The sequence below is a fragment of the Aquarana catesbeiana genome, linkage group LG01 (genome assembly GCF_042186555.1).
Source record: "Aquarana catesbeiana isolate 2022-GZ linkage group LG01, ASM4218655v1, whole genome shotgun sequence".
Classification (NCBI taxonomy): domain Eukaryota; kingdom Metazoa; phylum Chordata; class Amphibia; order Anura; family Ranidae; genus Aquarana; species Aquarana catesbeiana.
Window position 1 is genome coordinate 184,307,380 of NC_133324.1, and position 24,667 is coordinate 184,332,046.

Here is a 24,667-nt window from a genome sequence, read left to right on the forward strand (position 1 = left end):
TTTAAAGCTCTTGTATCCTATTATTATCTTGATAGGTAATAGCAGAATGTTCAAATGTGCTCAAATGTGTACAGTGTGTATTTATATCTTTGTATTATGACACTTCTTACCTGTCCAGTGGTCTGCCAATAGTGTAACTAAGGAGGGTCTGTTCCAAGTAATACCCATTATTTAGGCATTCATCTCTCAATGAAGTGAAGAGGGTTACCTGTCCAAGAGTTCCCCCCCCTATAATGTTAGAAATGGCCCATGAGGGGGGGAGGGGGAATATGATAGGTGTACCTTATACTTTGTTGTTGTTAAATTGACCTTAATAAATGCTATCTGGAGGTTGCCCCATAATGTTTGTGTCTAATCTGCTTGCCATGTTTCTGTGAAAAAATAGTAATGTTTATTGTTTTTTCCTCAACAGTTTCCTTCCACGCCACAGGAATGGCAGACTGTGGCCTCCCACTTTGCCCAGCGGTGGGACTTTCCTAACTGCGGAGGGGCAATTGATGGGAAACACGTCCACATCGTCCCACCACCCAACTCAGGGTCGTACTATTATAATTACAAGGGGTTTAATAGTATAGTGATGTTGGCGGTGGTGTCGGCTAATTACGAGTTCTTGTATGTGGACGTGGGGAAGAATGGCCGGATGTCCGATGGTGGAGTGATCGCCCAGACGGAGTTCTACAGGCATCTCCAGAATGGCAGCTTGGACTTGCCACCTCCAGAGGACAATGTTGAAGGTCTCCCATTTGTGTTCGTTGCTGATGAAGCATTTGCGCTGGGGGACCACCTGATGCGGCCATTCCCGATGAGGACCCTCACCTCGGAACAGAGGGTTTTTAATTACCGGCTGGCCAGAGCCCGAAGAGTGGTGGAGAACACATTTGGAATCCTGGCCAGCCGGTTCCGATTATTTCTGACATCCATCCATATGGCGGAGTATAAACTGAACCATATAATACTTGCCTGCTGTGTTCTCCATAATTTTTTAAGAAAACATTCAGCCAACTATGCTGGCTCAGTTGGGCCTGAGGCCGGAATCCCAAATCCATCAACACTGACGGCGCCTGAAAGTGGCCGTCCAGGCTTGCCCTCCCTGAGTGCCCGTGATGTCTGGTTACGCTACCTGGAGTTCTTTGCGGGTAGGGGGGCTATCAATATGCCAGATAATCTGTGAAACCTTTTTCAAATAAAAAACAACCAAAAGAAATTCTTTGTGGACATTTACTGCTTGTGTTTGTTTTAGCTGAACCTGACAGAAATGTGTTGAGTGCAGAAAATGTTGTGATTGGGTAACCTTATAAAAAACAGTGTTGGCTGGTACTTCCTAAATGCAAAAACACATTTCACTACAAGTGCACTTGCAACTGCACTGAACCTGCACTTGTAGTGCAAAGTGTATTTGCCCTTAGGAAATAACCCCCATTTTTGCATAAAACAGCAATTACATCACCCCAAAAGTGTTGTAGTGTTGACACAATAATCCACACATTCTTGAGTAAGCCACTTTTTTATACCTGCACAATCACATGTGCATTTACGAAAGGTTTTTAAAACAAACCAACATGTTTGTTGTATAACAATTTTTGCAGTAGCATTATCAAAACTCGAAATATCCATTTCAGATAAAACAGGCCTGTGTAAAACCAACAAGAAAGCCAAAAAACTTGAACTTACAAAGTTCACATATGGTAAAACCTGAAGGCTATATCAGACATCAGTATTTAGGAACTGGGTTTGATATAGCGTTCAGATGGGGGGAACTCACCCCTGGAAAAGCCAAATTTGGAAGATGCACACCAATTTACGAATGTCAACATGTGCTATCTGCCATCAGGGGGGATCAAGGGACGTGTTTTGGGGGAGCAAGCCCTTCCTCAACGCGACTTTATAATTGAGGAAGGGGTTGCACCCCCAAAACGCGTCCATTGATCTCCCGTGATGGCAGATAGCACATGTTGGCACACTGTGTGCATCCTCCAAATTTGGCTTTTCTAAACATTGAAAACATTTTTGCTAGATTGGACCACAAGAAAACAGGTGATTTTGTGGGGTTTAAATTCACCCCAAAACATCAATGATGTTATTTTTTTTAATAACATCACTGATTTGTTGCTGTATGTTGTGCAATTCGAGATTACACCCCATGATCTCCCCAATCAGTATCTGGGCACTTTCAGATGTGAAACGTTCTGGATCCACAACATCACGATCACCTAAAAAGAGATAAAGAACAAAAAAAAAGGTCTCAAAAATCTGCCACCATCCATCTCTTTTACCTGAGCCTGTGGTCGCAGACACTCACCTGTTGTGGTGCCAATCTCCACCACATCGTCTTCTTCCTCCTGCTCAGCTTCTTGTGTTTGCGGTATTTCCAATTCTTCCAGAGGTGGGGGGTCTGTGTTCTCCTGGGATGAGGGGTGTCCTCCGAGTCTTTTCTCCCCTATGTAAAACAAAAATGGTATACTTAGCACACAGATATTTGATGGCAGAACTAGAACTAGGAAACATTGCTTGGAAGTGGGTTACAATTGTCTATTTTAGCCGAGTTCCAAGATGTATATTTTTTATTGGCCTTTGTCAAGCTGCAATACTTTACCTGTTTGGTACAAGCTTCACAGATGTAGCCCCCCCTATAGTATACACTGGAGCACCTGTGTGCCCCCCCTAATAAAAATGGTGTTCTGGGGTCCCACACTAGTGCTCCAGTGTCCAGATGTGAAAACAGCTGCTTAGTGTCCTCTCCTTACACACAATCTAGTTGGCATTTCATTCTAGTAACAAACCCATCTACACAAACAAATATTTGGCATCCAAGTAGGCCCCAAAAAAATGTAGGAAAATGCATATGGCCTAAACAATGGTGTTCTAGAGGCCGAAAGAAAAATGTTTGCCCTTTTAAATGTTACAATTAATAAAAGCATATGGAGCAGAACAAACGGAATAAAGACAGAAAGAATAGGAACACAGCACAACTACTTACTTTTTTGCAGCACTCTCCGGATCTTTCGGTACTGCTCTGGCTCTCTCAACTTCAGGTCCGACCACCGCTTCCTGAGCTGATCTTTCGATCTTCGTACCCCGAAATTCCTCTCAAGACTCTTGACCACTTTTGCCATGATCTTGGCCTTTCGGATGTTGGGGTTGGGGTAAGGCCCATATTTTCCGTCATAGTCGGACTTCCTCATGATGTCGACCATCTCCAACATCTCCCCAAACAACATATTTGTGGCCTTAAAACGTCTCCTTCTGGATCGGGACGTGCCTGGATCCGGCCTTTCCTCCTCCTCCTCCTCGTTGCTAGAATTAGCATGCACCTGCTGTAACTCCGCCATCATGCTCTTCACCCACTGCGCCGAACGAAAAGGGGTGGGGAATAGACTAGAAAGAACGTCAGGGGCGGGCGGAGTTACACGCATGCGCAGTGTGTATAAAGCGTAACACGCGTGCGTATTACGTACAATCTGTGAGCGGAGGAAGGAGCATTGGACGCGCGTAAGAACGAAGGTAAGAGACAAACTTGTGCCTATACTGCTTCTAGATTGAGGCCTATATTGTAACAAGATTAGGAGAGTTTTGTCTGACATTAGGCTTTGTCTTGTGTTGAGTCTTGCAGTGAACATGGATATCTTAATGAAAGACAATGACTTCATGTCAGTATTCGTAGAGATGCTAAGTGAGCTGCCCTGTCTGTGGGAGATTACCCACCCCCATTTCAAGTACCAAACAAAGAGGAAGGCAGCACTGGAGCAATTGTGTGAAATTGTGAAGCAGGTGATCCCCACGGCAGACATTACTTATTTAAAGATTTTCATTGGTGGCCTGAGGAGCACATATCTGAGGGAGCGCAAGAAAGTCCTGGATTCACAGAGATCCGGAGCATCAGATGACATCTATGTCCCCAGGATGTTGTACTACGACAGGCTGCACTTTCTGGCAGGCCAGACTGAACCCAGGCCATCCCTCTCAAGTCTTCCTTCCACGCTTCCTCCCCCCCGGCTGAGGCTTCTGACGCCCAACCTGGGCCTTCCAGGCCACATATGGAGGAGCCCAGAATGAGCCAGGTATAGCATTCCTCTAAATATTTCTGCTTGTCCAATCAATGATGTTAATTAGATGTTAGTTGGAAGTACTAATTTAGGATTGTGATTGATGATGCAAAACATTACAACTATGTCCCTTTTTCATACACAGGGAAGTCTCAGCCAGGAGGTGGCCGGGCCAAGCCGGCTGGCTGATATCAAGGTCCCTCCACCCCCCCTGAAAACAGAAAGTGGCAGTAGGAGGAGTACCCTAGAGGAGGCTGCTATAGCATTCTTTTGGAGGGCTACAGAGGTCCTGGGAGCACCCCACACCATGCAGGAGAACATTGCTGCCTTCATAGCCTATAAAATGCAGAGGATGGAGGAGGGCCAAAAAGTCTTGTGTGAGGCCCTCATATCGGAGGCTCTGGAGAAAGGTATGAGGGGCCAAATTACACCTCACACACATCTTTGGGATGGTCCTCCTCCTCCTCCTGCAGGTCCTCCTCCTCCTCCTCCCTCTCCTCCAGGTCCTCCCAGTCCTCCTCCAGGTCCCCCAGTCCTCCTCCAGGTCCCCCCAGTCCTCCTCCTCCTCCAGGTCCTACTTCTCCTCCTGCCACATCTCCAACTGCACAGCCACAGCCCGGAAGGAAGCGTGGAAGACCAGACAGTGATTGCCCTGGGTTCAGTCTGGTCGGCCAAAAAATGCAGCCTCTTGTGGTACCACAGCCTGGGGACACAGATGTCATCTGCTGCTATCTGGATCTCTGCGAATTCTGGACCAGACTGGCCTCCCTTACATATGGACTCCTCAGGCCACCAATTTTGATGTTGAAGAATTGATGTCTGCCGTGGGGGTCCCAGGCTTCGCTAATTTCTCCTGTTGATCCAGTGTTGCCTTCCTCTTTGTTTGGTTCTGATCCCTTAATAAAGGATTTTTGTTTTGAATTATACTCTCCTATGTGTTTTACTTCAAAAAGGACAGTTGGTTTGTGAGGATTCAGGTACATTTCAAATATACAATGTGAAATGAACAAGGGACACCAACACCAAACAATCTCATTGAGATTAAATAATAAAGGATATCAATGGTGTTGGGGTAACTTGACACACAAAACACACACAAAAATATTCGGGAGTAAAAATAAAAATAACATTGAACAAAGATCAGCCTTGGCAAAAATCCAAACATTAAAGAAAAAAAAAGTCTGAAAATCCAAAAAAAAAAAAAAAAAAAAAATATATAAAACTGTCAGATGTGACAACTAATAACAATATATTCATGGAATCCCACTAAAAAAACACAAATAAAAGTTTGTGAGTAGTGTGTGAATATGAGCAGCAAAACGACTTAATTCTTGTCACATTATAAAGAAGAAGAGAGTGCACTGTATTAAACCATTTTGAACATTGCAGCGTGACGAAAGTGCTGTATCCATTGCGAACGCTAAGTTTACCAGAACGAGCTGTCCCGTGTCAGAATTTCTTCTGAGCATGCGTGGCACTTTGTGCGTCAGGACAGGCCACACACGGTCGGAATTGACGCGATCGGATTTTGTTGTCGGAAAATTTTATCTCCTGCTCTCCAACTTTGTGTGTCGGAAAATCCGATGGAAAATGTCCGATGGCGTCCACACGCGGTCGGAATTTCTGACAACACGCTCCGATCAGACATTGTCCATCAGAAAATCCGACCGTGTGTACGGGGCATAAGGGTGTAAATTTTTTATTTCACTCTTCACTGCCTATCACAGTTTCGGAGGCCATGGAATGCCCAGGTGGCACAAACCCCCCCAAATGACCCCATTTTGGAAATTAGACACCCCAAGCTATTTGCTGAGAGGCATGGTGAGTATTTTGCAGCTCTCATTTGTTTTTGAAAATGAAGAAAGACAAGAAAAAAATTTTTTTTTTTCTTTTTTCAATTTTCAAAACTTTGTGACAAAAAGTGAGGTCTGCAAAATACTCACTATACCTCTCAGCAAATAGCTTTTTTGCTTTTTTATCTTATTTTTAAACTTCCGGTTTCTTAGGCCATAGAGATGTTTGGAGCCACTCTGGTCTCTGATCAGCTCTATGGCCAGCTGGCTGAATCATGGGCTGCATTCTCAGACAAAAAAATGGTTAACAATAAAGCACAGTAAACGGTAAAGTATAAAAAATTGCATACCTGAAAAGCAAGCATGATAAAACATAATAACAATAAAACATTGCAGAATAGAATACAGTAAAAAAGAGCAGAACAATAGAGAGAGAATAGAGAGAGAGAGAACAATAAAACGACAACTATTTTTTTTATTTTATATTTTTGTTTGTGTTTTTTTTTTTTTACACTTTTTTTGTAACTAACTTTTATAACTGTAACTGGTTCCAGGTTCGGGTCTCACAAAATGCGATGGCATCTTGGGAGACCCTGTGAAAGTGTGTCCTAGTCTGTGCAATGCTGTACCCTACGCTAATACTCAACTAGTGTATGGTAGCGTTCAAAACATTCACCAATGCAAAGACCAGGATTCTCAGGACAGGAGGGACAATAATAGCGGGTGTCACGCCTATATCCGCGTTTGCTGCAGACACAACATCTTTTTTGGGGTGGTTCGTTGGGTAGGGGTACTCGGGAGGACATAAAAATGTCTCTCATGCAGCCGACTGCATTTGGTTGGGGATGTGAATGGGGGAAGTACGGGTGCTGCAGAAGTGGTGGGTTCCCGAATAGGATTGGCAAATGCAGCAGGAAGGGCATTATGGGCACGGCGGGCCTGTTTGTCTTCTTCTTGGTGGCAGTGGGACGCTACTTGTGCTTGCCACCTCACCAGCTTGAACTGCACTTGTGGGACTCGCCAGGTCACCAAGTGTTACTGCAGTGCTGGTTTGACTACGACCGGGGTGTACTAGGCCGCTGGTGCTTGCCAGTTCACCAAAACGCTACCAAAAAAACTGTTAGCGATCGCAGGGATCAGGCCTGACTCTGCAAACGCTGCAGTTATGTGTTTAGTGTTTTGTAAGTGACAGTGATCGATCGATACTGCACTTGGGTGGGCTGGGCCGGGCGGAGGGGCAAAACACAGGTGCTAGCAGGTATCTGGGCTGATCCCGCTAACGCTGCATTTTTGGGAACCCTAAACTGCTGAGGATGCTAGTATAGATCTGATCGGATCAGATATTGATCCGTTCAGATACTATACCACTAAGGGAGGTGTACGGTGCATGCGTGGGTGTTAGCGGTACTGGCGCTAACCTGATGCTGCCTGGGGCTGGTGCTTGCCAGTTCACCAAAATGCTACCAAAAAAACTGTTAGCGATCGCAGGGATCAGGCCTGACTCTGCGAACGCTGCAATTATGCGTTTAGTGTTTTGTAAGTGACAGTGATCGATCGATACTGCACTTGAGTGGGCTGGGCCGGGCGGAGGGGCAAAACGCAGGTGCTAGCAGGTATCTGGGCTGATCCCGCGAACACTGCATTTTTGGGAACCCTAAACTGCTGGGGACGCTAGTATAGATCTGATCGGATCAGATATTGATCCGTTCAGATACTATACCACTAAGGGAGTTGTATGCTGCGTGCGTGGGTGTTAGCGGTACTGGCGCTAATCTGACGCTGCCTGGGGTGGCGCATATCACCGCCGGGTGATCAGGGGGCTAAACCTTTATTCAGTAATAAACGGCGGGTGCCCTGACACTATAAAAAATAAACGAACTAACCAGCGTCACCCGTAACGGTTATACGGTGATCAGTGGTGAAAGGTTTAACTAGGGGGCAATCAAGGGGTTAAAACATTTATTAGATAGTATATGGGGGTCCTTGACACTATAAAACGCTGACGGCGAACCTATATATTTACCTCCCTAACTAGCGTCACCAGCGACAGTAATACAGCGATCAGAAAAATGATTGCTTAGTGACACTGGCGACGGGGGGTGATCAAGGGGTTAAAACTTTATTAGGGGGGGTTAGGGGGGTATCCTAGACCTAAAGGGGGCTAACCCTAACTACCCTACCACACTAAATGTCACAAACTGACACCATGCAGTAATAAAAAAAAACAAAAAAAAAACTGCTTGGTGTCAGTGTGACAGGGGGGGATATTGGGGGGTGATCGGGGGGCGATCGGGGGGGATCGCGGGTGTAATGTGTGCCTGGCATGTTCTACTGAGTGTGTGTGTTTGTGCACTCACAGTGAAGTCTTCTCTCCTCGGCGCCGGAACGGAAAATACCGAGCCGAGGAGAGATGACATAATTTCCTTTGCTGCTGTTTAGCATACAGCAGCAAAGGAAGATTCTCATTGGCTGGGAGCGATCGCGAGGGGCGGGCCATGAACAGATGGTCTCCCCCTCACCTCTCATCGCTCCCAGTCACAAGCCGATCGCCTCGGGCACCGGGGGGGGTCCGATCAGACCCCCCGCCCGCGGGAGGCAGATCACGTATATGTACGTGATTCTGCCTGCCCATGCCATTCTGCTGACGTATATCGTCGTTAGGCGGTCGGCAAGTGGTTAATAATAATTTCATGGTTATGAATCTATAGCAACATAGCTGATTTGAAATGACACCCTATGATTTAACCCTTTCTCATCCACAATCTGTAGGTTAACATAACCCTGCATGATGCCTGTACTAAGAAAACATGAATCTACATCCTCCTTTTGACTGCTACCTGCCAACAATATGCACAGCTGCAAGCTGTCAGGCCAGGCTATCACTGACAGCTCTGGTCCCTGCTAAAAATCAACTTTTATTACAGATTACATTTTGATGGGTGGGGGCATGGGATACCCTAAGAGTACTGAGTTACTAGAGGACACTTCTCTTCACACTAATCTGTCACAAAGCAGGTGAGATTAAGTTTCTCAGAAGGACCACCACGGCTGAATAGTTACAAGAGCCCTCTGTAGGAAAGAGAACCAGCAAACCATCACTAAATCTCATAATTCAAGTCAGTACTCACAATGCCATAGGATCATTAGTTGCCCCATGCCTAAATCCACTAGGGACAGCTGGACACCCTCCTTCAACTTTCACTGATCACTCTTCAGCAAGCTCTCCAGACCAAAATCCAAAATTTGAACATTTGAAGTAGCCCTCCCAGCTATGCTACATCTAGGACCTCGATGAGCATCCATGTGCATTCCAGCTAACTGCCCAGGGTCAGGTGCCCCGTAGACAGGGGGCTCCTGCTGCAGGACTGATCCCAGAGCCAACTCAACTCTGCTTCAAGCCTCAGAATATTTACAGACTTTCCAGCCACCTACTGGGCATGCTTTCCCAGGGATTGGCTGCCCCCTCAAAAAATTCAGACTGCTTGTCTGCCTTTCCTTCTCATGGTGATTCCAGAACATTCTAGAATTCAGGGGTAATTAACCAGACTAGCAGCCTGTGAAACACTGATCAGAGTAAAACAATCAACATCTGCTCCTCTGGCTACAGAGTAGCCAAACTAAATTTACCTATCATTCTATGCCTTAACTAGGAGGGTGCTAAAGAGACATGAAGTTTTTTTGGTGCACAAATGTTGCTATTCTCAAATTTACCAGCTACTACTTGAACTACTCAGATAATATCACATTCCCCTTCATCATGTCAGCTAGAAATGCTTGAGGTACCAAAAGACTTTTTGTGATGCAGCATAGACATGAACATCACTTGTTAGATTTTGGGTTGGAATCACTTGGTTGGGATGAATTGAACTAGTAATCTGGCAAATTATTTTCTATGTTTAAATCGCAACCACAGGAACAAGCTTGATTATCTTTGTCATTGCTGTTTATCCTGGGTCACTCCTTGCTTCAAGAAAGCACTAGGAAAATGCACCAATATGATGCAAAGTCATGTGCTTTCCTCTGTCAAAATAGTTTGCATGCATATCTTTTTCAATGCAACTGGGATCTGTGCATACCCTTTCACATCGTTGAAACCATAATATTACCTAACAAATTAAGCACAATAATAGAATGTTTAAACATTTCAAAAACACCTCAACATTTTATATACAAGAAAGACATTAAATGTTTCCTTAAAAAAGTTTTTAAATAAGTTACAGTAATACAGTACTTGGGAGAATACCGACACATTTTAATGACATCTTGTGTTGGGAAATCTTACCAGTGATCCAGCCTCCTGTCTGAAACCATGGTATTACCTACCAAATTAAGCACAATAAATGAATGCTAAAGCATTTAAAAAACACCTCAACAATTTATAATTTGCATACAAGAAAGACATGAAATATTTCCATAAAAAAAGTTTTTAGGTAAGTTACAGAATTGCAGCACTTGGGAGAATACAGACACATTTTAATGACATCTTGTGTTGGGAAATTTTACAAGTGATCCAGCCTCCTGATCACTGAAACTATTCCCGAAACTATTCAGCAGGAGAAACTGGACTGTCTCAATTTCACTCTTTTTATACACACTTTACCACGTAAAACCACCAGAAGGAATGTACATCACACTGTGCTAAAATGATAATGAATCCGGTTTAATTGCAATAAAAGTTCATCATGTTAAAACATGCCAAAATAAGACTTAAGCCTCGTACACACGATCGGATTTTCCGACAGGAAATGTGTGATGACAGGCTGTTGGCCGACCGCGTGTATGCTCCATCGGACAATTGTTGATGGATTTTCCGCTGACAAATGTTGGATAGCAGGTTTTAAAATTTTCCACGGACAAATGTCTGTTGTCGGATTTTCCGAGCGTGTGTACACAAGTCTGTTGGACAAAACTCCAAAGTACAAACACGCATGCTCAGAAGCAAGGACGAGCCAGAAGCGGTCGGTCTTGTAAACTAGCGTTCATAATGGAGAATTAACATTCGTGACATGGCAAATTATGAAATCTTGAAATGCAGCGCACATTCTCTTCTTCTTTAATGTGATAAAAACGAAGCTGCTATGATGGTGATACTGATGGAGTTATTGCAAACAAATTTTCAAAGGCTTTTTTTTCTAGTGATATCAAGAATAATATTATTATGCTTTTTTTTTTTTTTTTTTGGGCAAGTTACCACAACACCAAGACCCGTTTCTCGATTGGCCAAAACAGGCAATCCTATTGGACGCCTAGTGCCTAGGAGGAGGAGAGAGGAGAGGCATGGCGGAAACTGCCGTGCTGGAGGAGAGGACACCGGAGCTACTGCCCAACAACACGCCACCTTGATGGGGAAAGAGTCAGACCATCTACAGCGAGCAGGGTGCGTGTGTGTGGGGGGTGGTTTGTTGCCCCCCCTACAAAAAAAAACACCAGCCTTCACATGTATTTGAAAACTTGATTTTTCTCTTTAACCACTTGTCGCCCGCCATATAGCAAAATGAGGCAGGCAAAGTGGTTTATGTATCCTGATTGGACAATCGGTGGCTCTCCCTGTCAGGGGGGGTCTGTGCTGATAATTAGCACATTGATTATCAGCACAGCCCCCATCAAAAGGTGCCTATCAGCTGCCAATCAATGCCCATCACCTGCCAGCCTGTCCCCTTCTATAAAGCCTGTCGGTGCCCCTAAAAGTGCAGATCAGTGCCCAAAAAAGTGCCAATCAGTACCCCATCAGTAATGCCTGTCAGTGACCCATCAAAGTGCCACTCATTAAAACAGGTCAGTAGCTCCTCATTAGTGCTGCCTATCCAGTGCCACCTATCATTGCCCATCAGTACCGCCTATCAATGTAATCAGTGGCGCCTATCAGTGCCCATCAGGTTTTTTTTTTCAAAATTGTCACTCTTTTTTCGTTTATAACACAAAAATTAAAAACATCAGAGGTGATCAAATGCCACCAAAAGAAAGCTGTATTTGTGGAAAGAAAAGTATAAACATTTTGTTTGGGTACAGTGTTGCATGACCGCGCAATATTCATTCAAATTGCGACAGTGCTGAAAGCTAAAAATTGTTCTGGGCAGGAATGGGAGAAAGTGCCTGGTATTGAAGTGGTTAAAGTTCTATACTGTGTTCTCAAAAGACTTATTGAGATCCCATACTATTTTAATTCCTCCTCTCATTCCTCTTTACATCATTGTAGTAATTACAATTCCTCAGTAAAAGTAAGAAGTAATTATGGTGAAGAAAAATGGTGGAGCCTACAGGCCAGGACAGGTAAAAACATAAATTTTTTAAAATCACACCAACACTGATTTGAATGACCATGTAGTGTCATCAATCCCTGGTTTGATGAGTTTCAGCTACCATGAAGAGCTTAAAATTTGGATCTCCACAACAACTTTATAATAGAGTTTGGTATTGTAATTATCAAGATGTTTCAAACTAGTGGAGAAAGTCAAGAAGGCATTTTTAAAGGATGATGTATGAGCCAATAACACAACTTGACTGTTCGAAGAGGGTGTCAGTAACAATTACATATCTCCCTTGAATATCTGCAATAATATGTTGTACTTGCAGTGGGGAATTGTTTTAATTAGTCCAAGAAACGTTTTATGTTTTTCTCTGTAAGGTAGACACATACAGGCAAATTGACTAAAGCAGCATTTACACCAGAATCATGTAGACACCAATAAGATGTGAATTCCTGTGTATTGCACTGGCAACAAGTTTTTTTGAAGGAGAACATTTTCCAATGCAAACCACCCGATCTGCACACACTATAAACTGCCAGAAAGTGTGCAAAATAAAGCAAGAAAAATGAGGGTGATTGCTAGGCTATTCTTATTGCACCTAGACAAGTGTCAGTTGCACCGTGCCACGGTATACACAGGTATTATGTACTTACCAGATTATATATAATAATATAAAATTGAATCAATTTTGAATACCAACAATAACAAAAAATGGAAAGAAGGCAAGAATTTTTCACATGTTATCAGGTCAATAGTGATTCTGAGGGAACATCCGAGACATGTACTTCTTGTAAGCTTATACTGTCCACCTGTTGTTTAGAACAGTCAATGAAGTCAATTGACCTGTTCCACTTAAGGTCTGCATCTTCTAAAGTTCAAGTTTTTAAGTGCAAAGTTGTTTTTTTTTTAATTAAACCTTATTAACTAAATATTCTCACTCACACAAACTTCAGGTGTGATATTTTTTAGTTTGGAGAGCCAAGTGCACAAAAATTCAAATTAGATTGTTGGCAAGTTTTCTCTGTTTTTCAAGACAAGTTTGTGGTTATATTAATTTGGTGTTTAAAACATGTTCTTATTCTTTAAAAGAATTATGGAGGGGGTGTTACACTTATCATATCATCATATTCCATGCTGAACAAAGTGGTTATGGAGCATTAACATATGGTTTTTGTATGCAAAATGTAAATGTCTTAAATTATTTTTTTCAAAATATTTTTCCATCAGCATGACTATTGTACTCTAGTCTATATTATCGTACTTATTCTGGTAGGTACTGCAAGCTACCTGTGCTTACCGTGACCCTTGACTGCAGTCTAGCTGCATCAATGAAAGCCAGCAATATTACGGGAACTTTCTCCTATCTTTGATCCCTTTATTTTCTAGCATTTAAGTGTGTGAGTGTGTGTGGAGACAACCCAGATGGTATAGGAAAATTGTAAACTATATAATCAGAGGAACGCATGCAAACTTTGGTAAATCAGGCACTAATGTGACCATGAAACTCAGCAATTTTTTGTTTTAGTGATTCAGCCAGAATAAAGATAAAATAAGAATAATCTTTAGCCCTTATACCACAATCTGAGAATGAACGCTTTCTAAATAATATATACAAAGGACCAAGAAAATGCATTGAAAATAGTTTGAAAGACATACCCTAAGCATTCCACTAGAACCATACTTTAATAATGCTTACCTAAATTTTGGTTGCTTCTAATATATGCTGTCATATTCACCACATATCCACAACTACTACATATACTAGACTAAATTGTACAATACTACAGAGAGGGAATTGAGATTTATGGGAAATCTACTATAAATATTGACTAATAAATAAATAAATATCTAAATTAAATCAATAAAAGGCCACGATTTAGGAAAGTGGCATGCTATTGTTCGGCCATAGCAAGATCATCTTCAATATCATAATGAAGAGCCAGACAAAACTTAATTATACAGGATGTTCAATGCATTGAACATCTTTAAAGTGGAACTATGGGCAAAATAGAAAAATTACATGTATGCTACAGTCTGTCACTAACTTTAGCACTAGGGATGGGCGAACGGTTTGGCTCGAGCATAAGTTCGGGCCGAACTTTCGCTGTCCGGACGTTTGACGAACAGCTAAACAAACGGGTTGGATCACAATGCATTGCGGCGCTCAACAGTTCATTGCAAGCCCCAATAGGCTGAAGCAGTGAAAGCTTCAGCCAATCAGGGCACAGAGCACTGTCAGAGTCATGATTGGACACTGTCATCATGATTGTATCCAATCATGGCTCATTTCCGCCCCAACAGTATAAAAGTATTCTTTCAATGGCAGCCATTTTCAGTGTGATTTCTGCGTGGAGAGAGATAGAACAGGGCTCTGTTCAGTGCTATTCGTTAGCTAGTGTGCTATACTGTGCTATTTTGCTTCAATTATCAGTGTAGAATATTAGTTTTGTGTCAGTCTAGGGATATAGTGAGTGTAAGTGAGGAAGACCATTATTCAGCTTTGCATACAGTAGTGTGCAGCTAAAGTAGGGACAGCTCAGATAGTTTCACTGTAGTGTAGTGAGACCGTGTCATTCATACATACATTAGTGTAGAGTAGGGACAGCTCATATAGTTTCAGTGTAGTGTAGTGAGACCGAGTCAGTAATCTTTACATTAATGTATAGCTAGAGTAGGGACAGTTCCTGACAGTTTAACGCCATTTAATTCTGTGTGCATTACTGCCAGTTTAACGCCATATAGTTTTGTGAGTTACTGCCAGTTTAACACCATTTACTTCTGTGTGCATCACTGCCAGTTTAACGCCATATCATTTTGTGTGCGTTACTGCCAGTTTAACTGTTGTGGATTATTTAAAGCTTCTCTTTATAAACAAAAAATTACATGCGCTAATAAGCACAATCATATCTTTCTTTTATAATGCTGGGAAAAGCACGCTTAAATATCTCCAAGTAACACAGACACAGATGCTGATATCATGTTGAGTTTAGCAGGCCATTCTCCCTAGGATGAGCAACTCCTTTTATTTATACTGTAAACATGAATAACAAAGGAGGGTGGTGGCTTCAGAATCAGCCAGACAGACACTTCTGTTCTTTCAAAAGAACCAATCACACACATGTAATAGCATTCCAGTAGTGACGTGTGCAGATGGTCGTGTGCAGAGCCATGCGGCAAGCATCTCGTGAGACACAATGTGTCTCACAATTTGAACACTACATGGCTCTGAACACAACCGTGTGCACATTCCCACTGCTACCAATGATGCGAGCCATACTCTATCATGGCTCAGTGGGCCATAATTTTGTATGGTTATGCTATGGTTCCCATGTACGCAGATCTGCTTACTAGGAGCGTTAATGCAGTCGCCATGAGGTGGCCAGTCTCTTGATGAGGCATGAAGGAACATCCTTAAGAGAGCAAACAGATCTGCTGTGTCCACGGGAAGGTTTCCGCAGCCAATGGTCTTCCACCAACGTCTGTATGTGTGAATACACTCGCATGAGCGTATTACAGCAAAACTGACACTGTGGGACATCTGACAACATTAATAAAAATGTCCACAACAGTCTCTCCTCTTTTTCATATGCTCCCATGTGTCCCTTGATGAATCTTTATCTTCTTCTTACACCTGGAAATGAATCACTCCTTACAGTCCATATGAGTTCATAACACGGCTTGACTTTTAGACTCTGTTCTTCAGGAGGGATGACTTAGTTGAGGACATGAAAGCCGGTTGGTCTGAAGTCCTCGATGTCTTGTACGTGGGTTGGGCTTCGGGGCGTCTCATCTCAGCGAGGAAATAGTAGTGATCCCGCGCTACAGCAATAAAAAGTTAAAAAGTGATAGATAAATGTAAACAAATCAATTAATAACTGAATCTAGGGACACTTGGAATAAATAGGATCCTGCAGATACTGGAGCCTGGACTAGGAGACACCTGGGACTGTGCACTCACCAATGGCTCGGGCTCCTCAGACAGATCATATGAATATGTAGATCTAGAATATCCACATAGATACAACATATGCTGGAATGGAGGACCCCCTGGTGGTAGCCATCGGAATAGCGGAAAGAATCCTTTAATAGAGATACATGCTGATGATCCAAGGAATTGAGGTGAGAGTTCTGTGAGCTCATTTTCCGGATTGTGTATATCTCTCACTCATAAGGATTTGCAGACAACCCAGCCCTTTTAGCCCTTTTCATTTTTAAAAAACTGTTACCTAGAAATATGCCTAACTAGAAGAGGATTTTGTAATACTGCATGGACTTCTTTATCATTTTTCATGATTCTTATTTATTCCAAGTAATTTGTTTACATTTATATCACTTTTTAACTTTTTATTGCTGTAGCGCGGGATCACTACTGTTTTTATTGACTTTCCTTGTGTGATGTAAACACTACTAGATCCTGCTGCAGGCAGATTTCATTGCATCTTAACTGCACTCCATTTGTCAGATAAGGGTACTTACCGAGACCAAGATGCAGAGAGCGGCTCACTCTTGTGACTAAGTGCACTCCACCCCCTGGAGATGGTACAGAGGGTGAATTGCACGAAGAGGCACAAGCTACCAGCAGGATGGGCAGATCTTGCATGAAGGTCAGCAAGGAGCTGGATAACTGTGCAGGTGCTGGCAGGTGATGGATCCAGCAGATCAACAGGAACACAAAGTCCAGGGCAGGCTGGGAGCCGGGGTACCGGGCTGAGAGAAATCCAAGAGCAGGCTGAGGGTCAAACACAGGAGACAACAGCAAAGTTCCAAAACAGGCAGAAGTTCAAGGTACTGGAGACTGAAGACAAATCCGGGTCACAGGCTGAGGGTCAAGGCAGGAGAAGGCAAATCCGGGTACAGACTGACGGTCAAACACCAGAGGTAAACAAGTCCGTTAAACATGCCAGGGGGTCAAAATCCAGGAGAGAGTCAGAGTAGGTCAAGGCAATCCGGGTCACAACAAGTAAATCGATAAGCAGGAAGCAGGAACAAGTTCACAGGGAAGCTGAGAGACAAACCAGCAATTTGCTAAACAGCAAGGCAGCTTTTATAGGCAGGTAGAGGGTTCCCGTTATGCGTGCGCTAGTGCGCATGCGCTCGCTTCGTTCAACTGAACCACGAATACGCATGCGCTGAAGCGCCCCGACGCACATGCGTGCAGGGACACGGTGATGCTAACAGGATTGATTTTGGTTCTTTCCCTAACACCATTGCACTTTGATTGTTCACCACAATTTTGCGGTCGTTTTATTTGAATATATTTGCATATATTGTATGGTATTTCTTCTTTTCTTCTTTTTTACTTTATTAGTTATTTTTGAACACATCACAGTAGCGCGAAGGCTTTTTATTCAATTATCTCAGCGAGGAAGATGTGATCATCTGCTCGGGCTCTGTTCACTCGTCTAATCAGGCAACAGGAGCACCTCATCGTGGCATATAGAAGGAATAGAAACAAAAACAACATGAGTATATATACACCTCTACTTCCTTCAACCATGATCCGACGAAAAATAAACTGGCAAGAACCAGAGCTATTGTTAAAACTATAACTAATTTTACCCTCTAGAAATGTTTCGTTAAGTTCTATTGACAAGTGTCTGTTTGGAGTTTTTACTAGTTTATCAAAACTCCTCATACCAATATGAACATCATATATGGCATGTACCACTGTCATTGCTGGGGTACTAAAGCTTGGTGGAGATTCAGAGTAGACCCATCAATTGGTCCTGTTCGCTTTCTTAGCTAGTTCGAGAATACACTAAGCTAAAAATATAAATAAACAAAGATACTTCTCATCCTTTGGTGTCATTGAGCAGCAGTGGCTGGCATGGATCCAGTTGTCTCGTCCCTCAGGCTTCTTTACAACGACCCAGTCACCTGGTTGGAAAGAACGTAAACCAGTTATTGTGTCACTATCCAGGAGGGACTCATTAACCCATTCATTTTACATAGGTTGGACTTGATGGACTTGTGTCTTTTTTCAACCTCACCTACTATGTAACTATGTAACTATGTAACCCTGTGGTGGACCTTTTGACTTTCATGTTACAGTGACTGCACCTACCCCATCAGCTGAGAATGTAGGCGACAGCTGCTGAGGAAAGTACAACTCTGTTTTTGGTTGACCTCCAAACAAAGCTCATATGGCAATAGGGATGAGCCGAACACCCCCCGGTTCGGTTCGCACCAGAACCCGCGAACGGACCGAAAGTTCGCACGAACGTTAGAACCCCATTGACGTCTATGGGACTCGAACGTTCAAAATCAAAAGTGCTCATTTTAAAGGCTAATTTGCATGGTATTGTCCTAAAAAGGGTTTGGGGACCCGGGTCCTACCCCAGGGGACATGTATCAATGCAAAAAAAACTTTTAAAAACGGCCGTTTTTTCGGGAGCAGTGATTTTAATGATGCTTAAAGTAAAAAAAAAAAGTGAAATATTCCTTTAAATATCGTACCTGGGGGGTGTCTATAGTATGCCTGTAAAGTGACGCGTGTTTCCCATGTTTAGAACAGTCCCTGCACCAAATGTCAATTTTAAAGGAAAAAATCTCATTTAAAACTGCTTGCGGGTTTAATGTCATGTCGGGTCATGGCAATATGGATGAAAATCAGTGAGACAAACGGCATGGGTACCCCCCAGTCCATTACCAGGCCCTTTGGGTCTTGTATGGATATTAAGGGGAACCCCGCACCCAAATTAAAATAAGGAAAGGTGTGGGGCCACCAGGCCCTATATACTCTGAACAGCAGTATACAGGCGGTGCAAACAAGACAGGGACTGTAGGTTTGTTGTTAAGTAGAATCTGTTTGTAATTTTGAACATTTTTAACGTGTTTAGCTCCAGCCAAAAAATCTTTTCTAAGCTTTTTGGAAAACATAGGGAAGGGTTATCACCCCTGTGACATTTGTTTTGCTGTCTTTCCTCCTCTTCAGAAGATTTCACCTCACTTTTTTGTCCCAATGAAAAATGTTTTTTGAAAATTTGGGTTTTTTTGTGGAACAAGGATTGGAAAGCATCAGTGGAAAGGAGAAATTGTTTTCCCATATTAACTCTTACAGGAGAGAATTTCCCTTCCTAGGGGTAGATTTCATCTCACTTCCTGTTGTCTCCTTCCGTTTGCAAGTAGGAGTCGTTTGTAAGTTAGATGTTTGAAAGTAGGGTCCTGCCCTATATACTCAGCAGAAATTTGGGCCTTAGGTGTTGCTGTGGCCACAACACTGTAAGCCCTCACAGGGCCCTGCTGTGAAATATTAGATCAAGAATTGTAATTACATGCCCCTGTTGAACAGGAGCTGAAAAATTAGGCCTTAGGCACTGGTGCTGGTGCCACAACACTGCAACCCCTCACAGACACTCTAGTTGGAATGCAGGAACGAGCCCTGCTGCAAAGTATTGCTTCAAAAATTGTAATTACACGCCCCTGTTAGACAGGGGCAGAAAAATTGGGCCTTAGGCACTGGTGCTGGTGCCACAACACTGCAACCCCTCACAGACACTCTAGTTGGAACGCAGGAACGAGCCCTGCTGCAAAGTATTGCATCAAAAATTGTAATTACACGCCCCTGTTAGACAGGGGCAGAAAAATTGGGCCTTAGGCACTGGTGCTGGTGCCACAACACTGCAACCCCTCACAGACACTCTAGTTGGAACGCAGGAACGAGCCCTGCTGCAAAGTATTGCATCAAAAATTGTAATTACACGCCCCTGTTAGACAGGGGCAGAAAAATTGGGCCTTAGGCACTGGTGCTGGTGCCACAACACTGCAACCCCTCACAGACACTCTAGTTGGAACGCAGGAACGAGCCCTGCTGCAAAGTATTGCATCAAAAATTGTAATTACACGCCCCTGTTAGACAGGGGCAGAAAAATTGGGCCCTAGGCACTGGTGCTGGTGCCACAACACTGCAACCCCTCACAGACACTCTAGTTGGAATGCAGGAACGAGCCCTGCTGCAAAGTATTACATCAAAAATTGTAATTACACGCCCCTGTTAAACAGGGGCTGAAAAATTGTGCCTTAGGCACTGGTGGTGGTGCCCAGAACCAAAAATGTTCTTACAAGCTATCAGCGTGATGATTGAGGAGGAAGAGGATAATTACTCAGGGATAGTCACTCAGCATCAGCATAGGCAGTCTTTGAAGGGATCTGAGATTTCAAAAAAAATTATTCGGTTACATCAGCATCAGGTGCTTGGTAGCTGGTGGTGATCCAAGACTCATTCATTTTTATGAAGGTCAGCCGATCGACCGAGTCGGTGGACAGACGCACCCTGTGATCGGTTACCACGCCTCCAGCAGCACTGAATGTGCGTTCCGAAAGAACGCTGGATGCAGGACAGGCCAGTAGCTCAATTGCATACTGTGCAAGCTCTGGCCAGTGATCCATCCTCAAGACCCAGTAACCCAGAGGATTTTCGGTGGGAAAGGTGTCCAAGTCTGATCTTGCCCCTAGGTATTCCTGCACCATGTAAAACAGACGCTGGCGATGGTTGCTGGAACCGATCATACCTTGGGGCTGCGGACCAAAAAATTGTCTGAACGCATCGGTCAGACGGCCACCTTCTCCACCGCTCCTTCTTTGACTGACCGAAGCCTCAGCAACACGTTGTCCAGAAACAGGAGTTTGTAACCTCCCAGTCTCTGGGAACGCGTTGCACAGACCTTTCTGCAAGGCCTCCCAAAGATGTTTCATCCTCTGCTCCCTCTGCGATGGCAAGATAAGGTCCGCAACCTTACCCTTGTAACGTGGATCAAGGAGGGTTGCCAGCCAGTATTGGTCCTTCTCCTTGATACCACGAATACGAGGATCCTTACGCAGGCTTTGCAGGATCAGGGAGGCCATGCAGCGTAGGTTTGCTGAGGCATTCGGTCCGGAGTCCTCTGGGTCACTAAGAACGACATGGTCCGCAGCCACCTCCTCCCAGCCACGTACAAGTCCATGTGTTTCTTGGGACTGATCCCTTAAAGACTGCTGCTGATGCTGAGTGCCAGGCTCCACCTCCATACTGACACAATCTTCCTCCTCCTCCTCTTCCTCCTCGTCCTCTTCCTGTGTGATCGGCGGGCACGCAGGAACACTGTCTGGATAAAGGGGGCCTTGAGAGCTAAGGAAGTCCTCCTCTTCCTGCCTCTGTTCTGCCTCAAGTGCCCTGTCCATTATTCCACGCAGCGTGTGCTCCAACAGGTGGACAAGGGGGACAGTGTCACTGATGCATGCACTGTCACTGCTCACCATCCTCGTGGCCTCCTCGAATGGTGACAGGACAGTGCATGCATCCCTGATCATGGCCCACTGGCGTGGGGAAAAAAAACCAAGCTCCCCTGACCCTGTCCTGGTGCCATAGTCGCACAGGTACTCATTGATGGCCCTCTGCTGCGTGTGCAGCCGCTGCAGCATGGCCAACGTTGAGTTCCACCTGGTGGGCATGTCACAGATTAGGCGGTTCTTGGGCAGGTTAAACTCCTTTTGGAGGTCCGTCAGCCGAGCACTGGCATTATATGACCGGCGGAAATGCACACAGACTTTCCTGGCCTGCCTCAGGACATCCTGTAAGCCCGGGTACCTGCCCAAGAACCGCTGCACCACCAAGTTAAGGACGTGAGCCAAACAGGGCACATGGGTCATTTGTCCCTGTCGGAGGGCAGAGAGGAGGTTGGTGCCATTGTCGCAAACCACCATTCCTGCCTTAAGTTGGCGTGGCGTCAACCACCTCTGAACCTGCCCCTGCAGAGCTGACGGAACCTCTGCCCCAGTGTGGCTCCTGTCCCCCAAGCACACCAGCTCAAGCACCGCATGGCATCTTTTGGCCTGCGTACTTGCGTAGCCCCTTGAACGCCTACGGAGCACCGCTGGTTCCGAGGAAGAGGCCATGGAGGAAGAAGAAGAGGAGGGGGTGGAGGAGAGAGGTGTGTCACAATCAGCATTTTGGAGGCGTGGTGGCGGAACAACCTCCAACACTACTGCACCTTGTCCTGCATCCTTCCCAGCTGCCAGCAGAGTCACCCAATGCGCCGTGAAACTTAGGTAACGTCCCTGTCCATGCCTGCTGGACCATGAGTCAGCGGTAATATGCACCTTACCGCTGACCGCCCTGTCCAGCGAGGCATGGACATTGCCTTCCACATGCCGGTAGAGAGCCGGAATCACCTTCCGTGAGAAAAAGTGGCGTTTGGGTACCTGCCACTGAGGAACCGCACATTCCACAAACTCACGGAAGGGGGCAGAGTCTTCCAACTGAAAAGGCAGCAGTTGAAGTGCTAGCAATTTTGCCAAGCTAGCATTCAACCGCTGGGCATGTGGATGGCTGGGAGCAAACTTCTTTCGGCGGTGCAGCAGCTGGGGCAGGGAAATTTGCCTGGTACAATCTGACGTCGGTGTACCAAAAGCAGATTGCCCACAAGTACTTGGCTGTGACACACCTAATTCTACACCTTCATTCCTCTCACTGCAGGTCTCAGAGAGGACTGAAGGTCTAGTGGGGTTGGAAATCTCAGCTGATGAGGAGCAAGGAGAGATCCTCTTTGTTCTTTGGTGTGGGTCTTTTAGATACGCTTGCCAACGAACTGCATGGCAGGTCAACATATGTCTGGTCAAGCATGTGGTACCCAAGCGGGAGATGTTTTGGCCACGCGAGATACGCTTGAGACATATGTTGCAAATAGCAGCGGTGCGATCTGATGCACTCGTCTCAAAAAAGGCCCACACCAAAGAACTTTTTGAATAACGCGCAGAGACTGCAGCGCCCTGCACATGTGGAGCTTTGGGGTGTGATGCAGTCAATGTGCTGCCCTTAGGCTGGCCCCTGGAGGGCATCCTGCCTCGTTGGTGATGTGCCGCCGCCTCCTCCTCCTCCTCCTCCTCCTCCTCCTCCTCTCTCCTATCAGGCACCCACGTTGAGTCAGTGACCTCATCATCCCCTCCCTCCTCATCACTGGAGCAAACCTGGCAGTATGCTGCAGCAGGGGGAGCATGACTGCCAGATTGCTGTCCTTCTTGGGCACCCCCTCTGTCCGTGCTCATGTTACTGCCTTCATCGAGCTCAGTATCGTCATCAGAGCCTTCCAAACGCTGGGCATCCTCCTGGAGCATGTACCCAACACTATGGTCAAACAGTTCGAGGGAATCCTCATGAGGACATGGTGGAGCTAGGGAAGGAGTCACTGATGACATTGAGCTGAGGGAAGAGGCCGCTGCTTTGCCAGACAAAGCACCCTGGGCATGGGTGAGAGAGGATGAGGAGGATGAGGACGGCTTGGTCATCCACTCGACCAAGTCTTCCGCATGTTGCGGCTCAACACGGCCAGCTGCCGAAAAAAAGGCCAAGCGTGTCCCATGGCCACATGCTGATGAGGATGCACCGTCTCCACGACCAGCACTAGACACAGAGCCTGCTTGCCCTCTCTTATTGGCTTGTGACTGTCTGCCTCTCCTTCTTGGCCTTCCAGACATACTAATGGCCTGTAGCTGCACTAAGCTGGGATAGAACACCTGTAATTTTCTTCAAGTAGCTTTATATACTGTAACCAGACAAGCCTGCCTGTCAGTAGGAAGATAACAGGAACGGATCTAGCTGAACACTGTGAGCAGGACGCACTGTACTAAATGTAAATAGTCTAGCTGCCTGACCGTGGTACTAATAGGATCAAATAGAACACCTGTAATTTTCTTCAGGTAGCTTTATATACTGTAACCAGACAAGCCTGCCTGTCAGTAGGAAGATAACAGGAACGGATCTAGCTGAACACTGTGAGCAGGACGCACTGTACTAAATGTAAATAGTCTAGCTGCCTGACCGTGGTACTAATAGGATCAAATAGAACACCTGTAATTTTCTTCAAGTAGCTTTATATACTGTAACCAGACAAGCCTGCCTGTCAGTAGGAAGATAACAGGAACGGATCTAGCTGAACACTGTGAGCAGGACGCACTGTACTAAATGTAAATAGTCTAGTTGCCTGACCGTGGTACTAATAGGATCAAATAGAACACCTGTAATTTTCTTCAGGTAGCTTTATATACTGTAACCAGACAAGCCTGCCTGTCAGTAGGAAGATAACAGGAACGGATCTAGCTGAACACTGTGAGCAGGACGCACTGCACTAAATGTAAATAGTCTAGAAGATAACAGGAACGGATCTAGCTGAACACTGTGAGCAGGACGCACTGCACTAAATGTAAATAGTCTAGAAGATAACAGGAACGGATCTAGCTGAACACTGTGAGCAGGACGTACTGCACTAAATGTAAATAGTCTAGCTGCCTGACCGTGGTACTAATAGGATCAAAAAGAACACCTGTAATTTTCTTCAGGTAGCTTTATATACTGTAACCAGACAAGCCTGCCTGTCAGTAGGAAGATAACAGGAACGGATCTAGCTGAACACTGTGAGCAGGACGCACTGTACTAAATGTAAATAGTCTAGCTGCCTGACCGTGGTACTAATAGGATCAAATAGAACACCTGTAATTTTCTTCAGGTAGCTTTATATACTGTAACCAGACAAGCCTGCCTGTCAGTAGGAAGATAACAGGAACGGATCTAGCTGAACACTGTGAGCAGGACGCACTGTACTAAATGTAA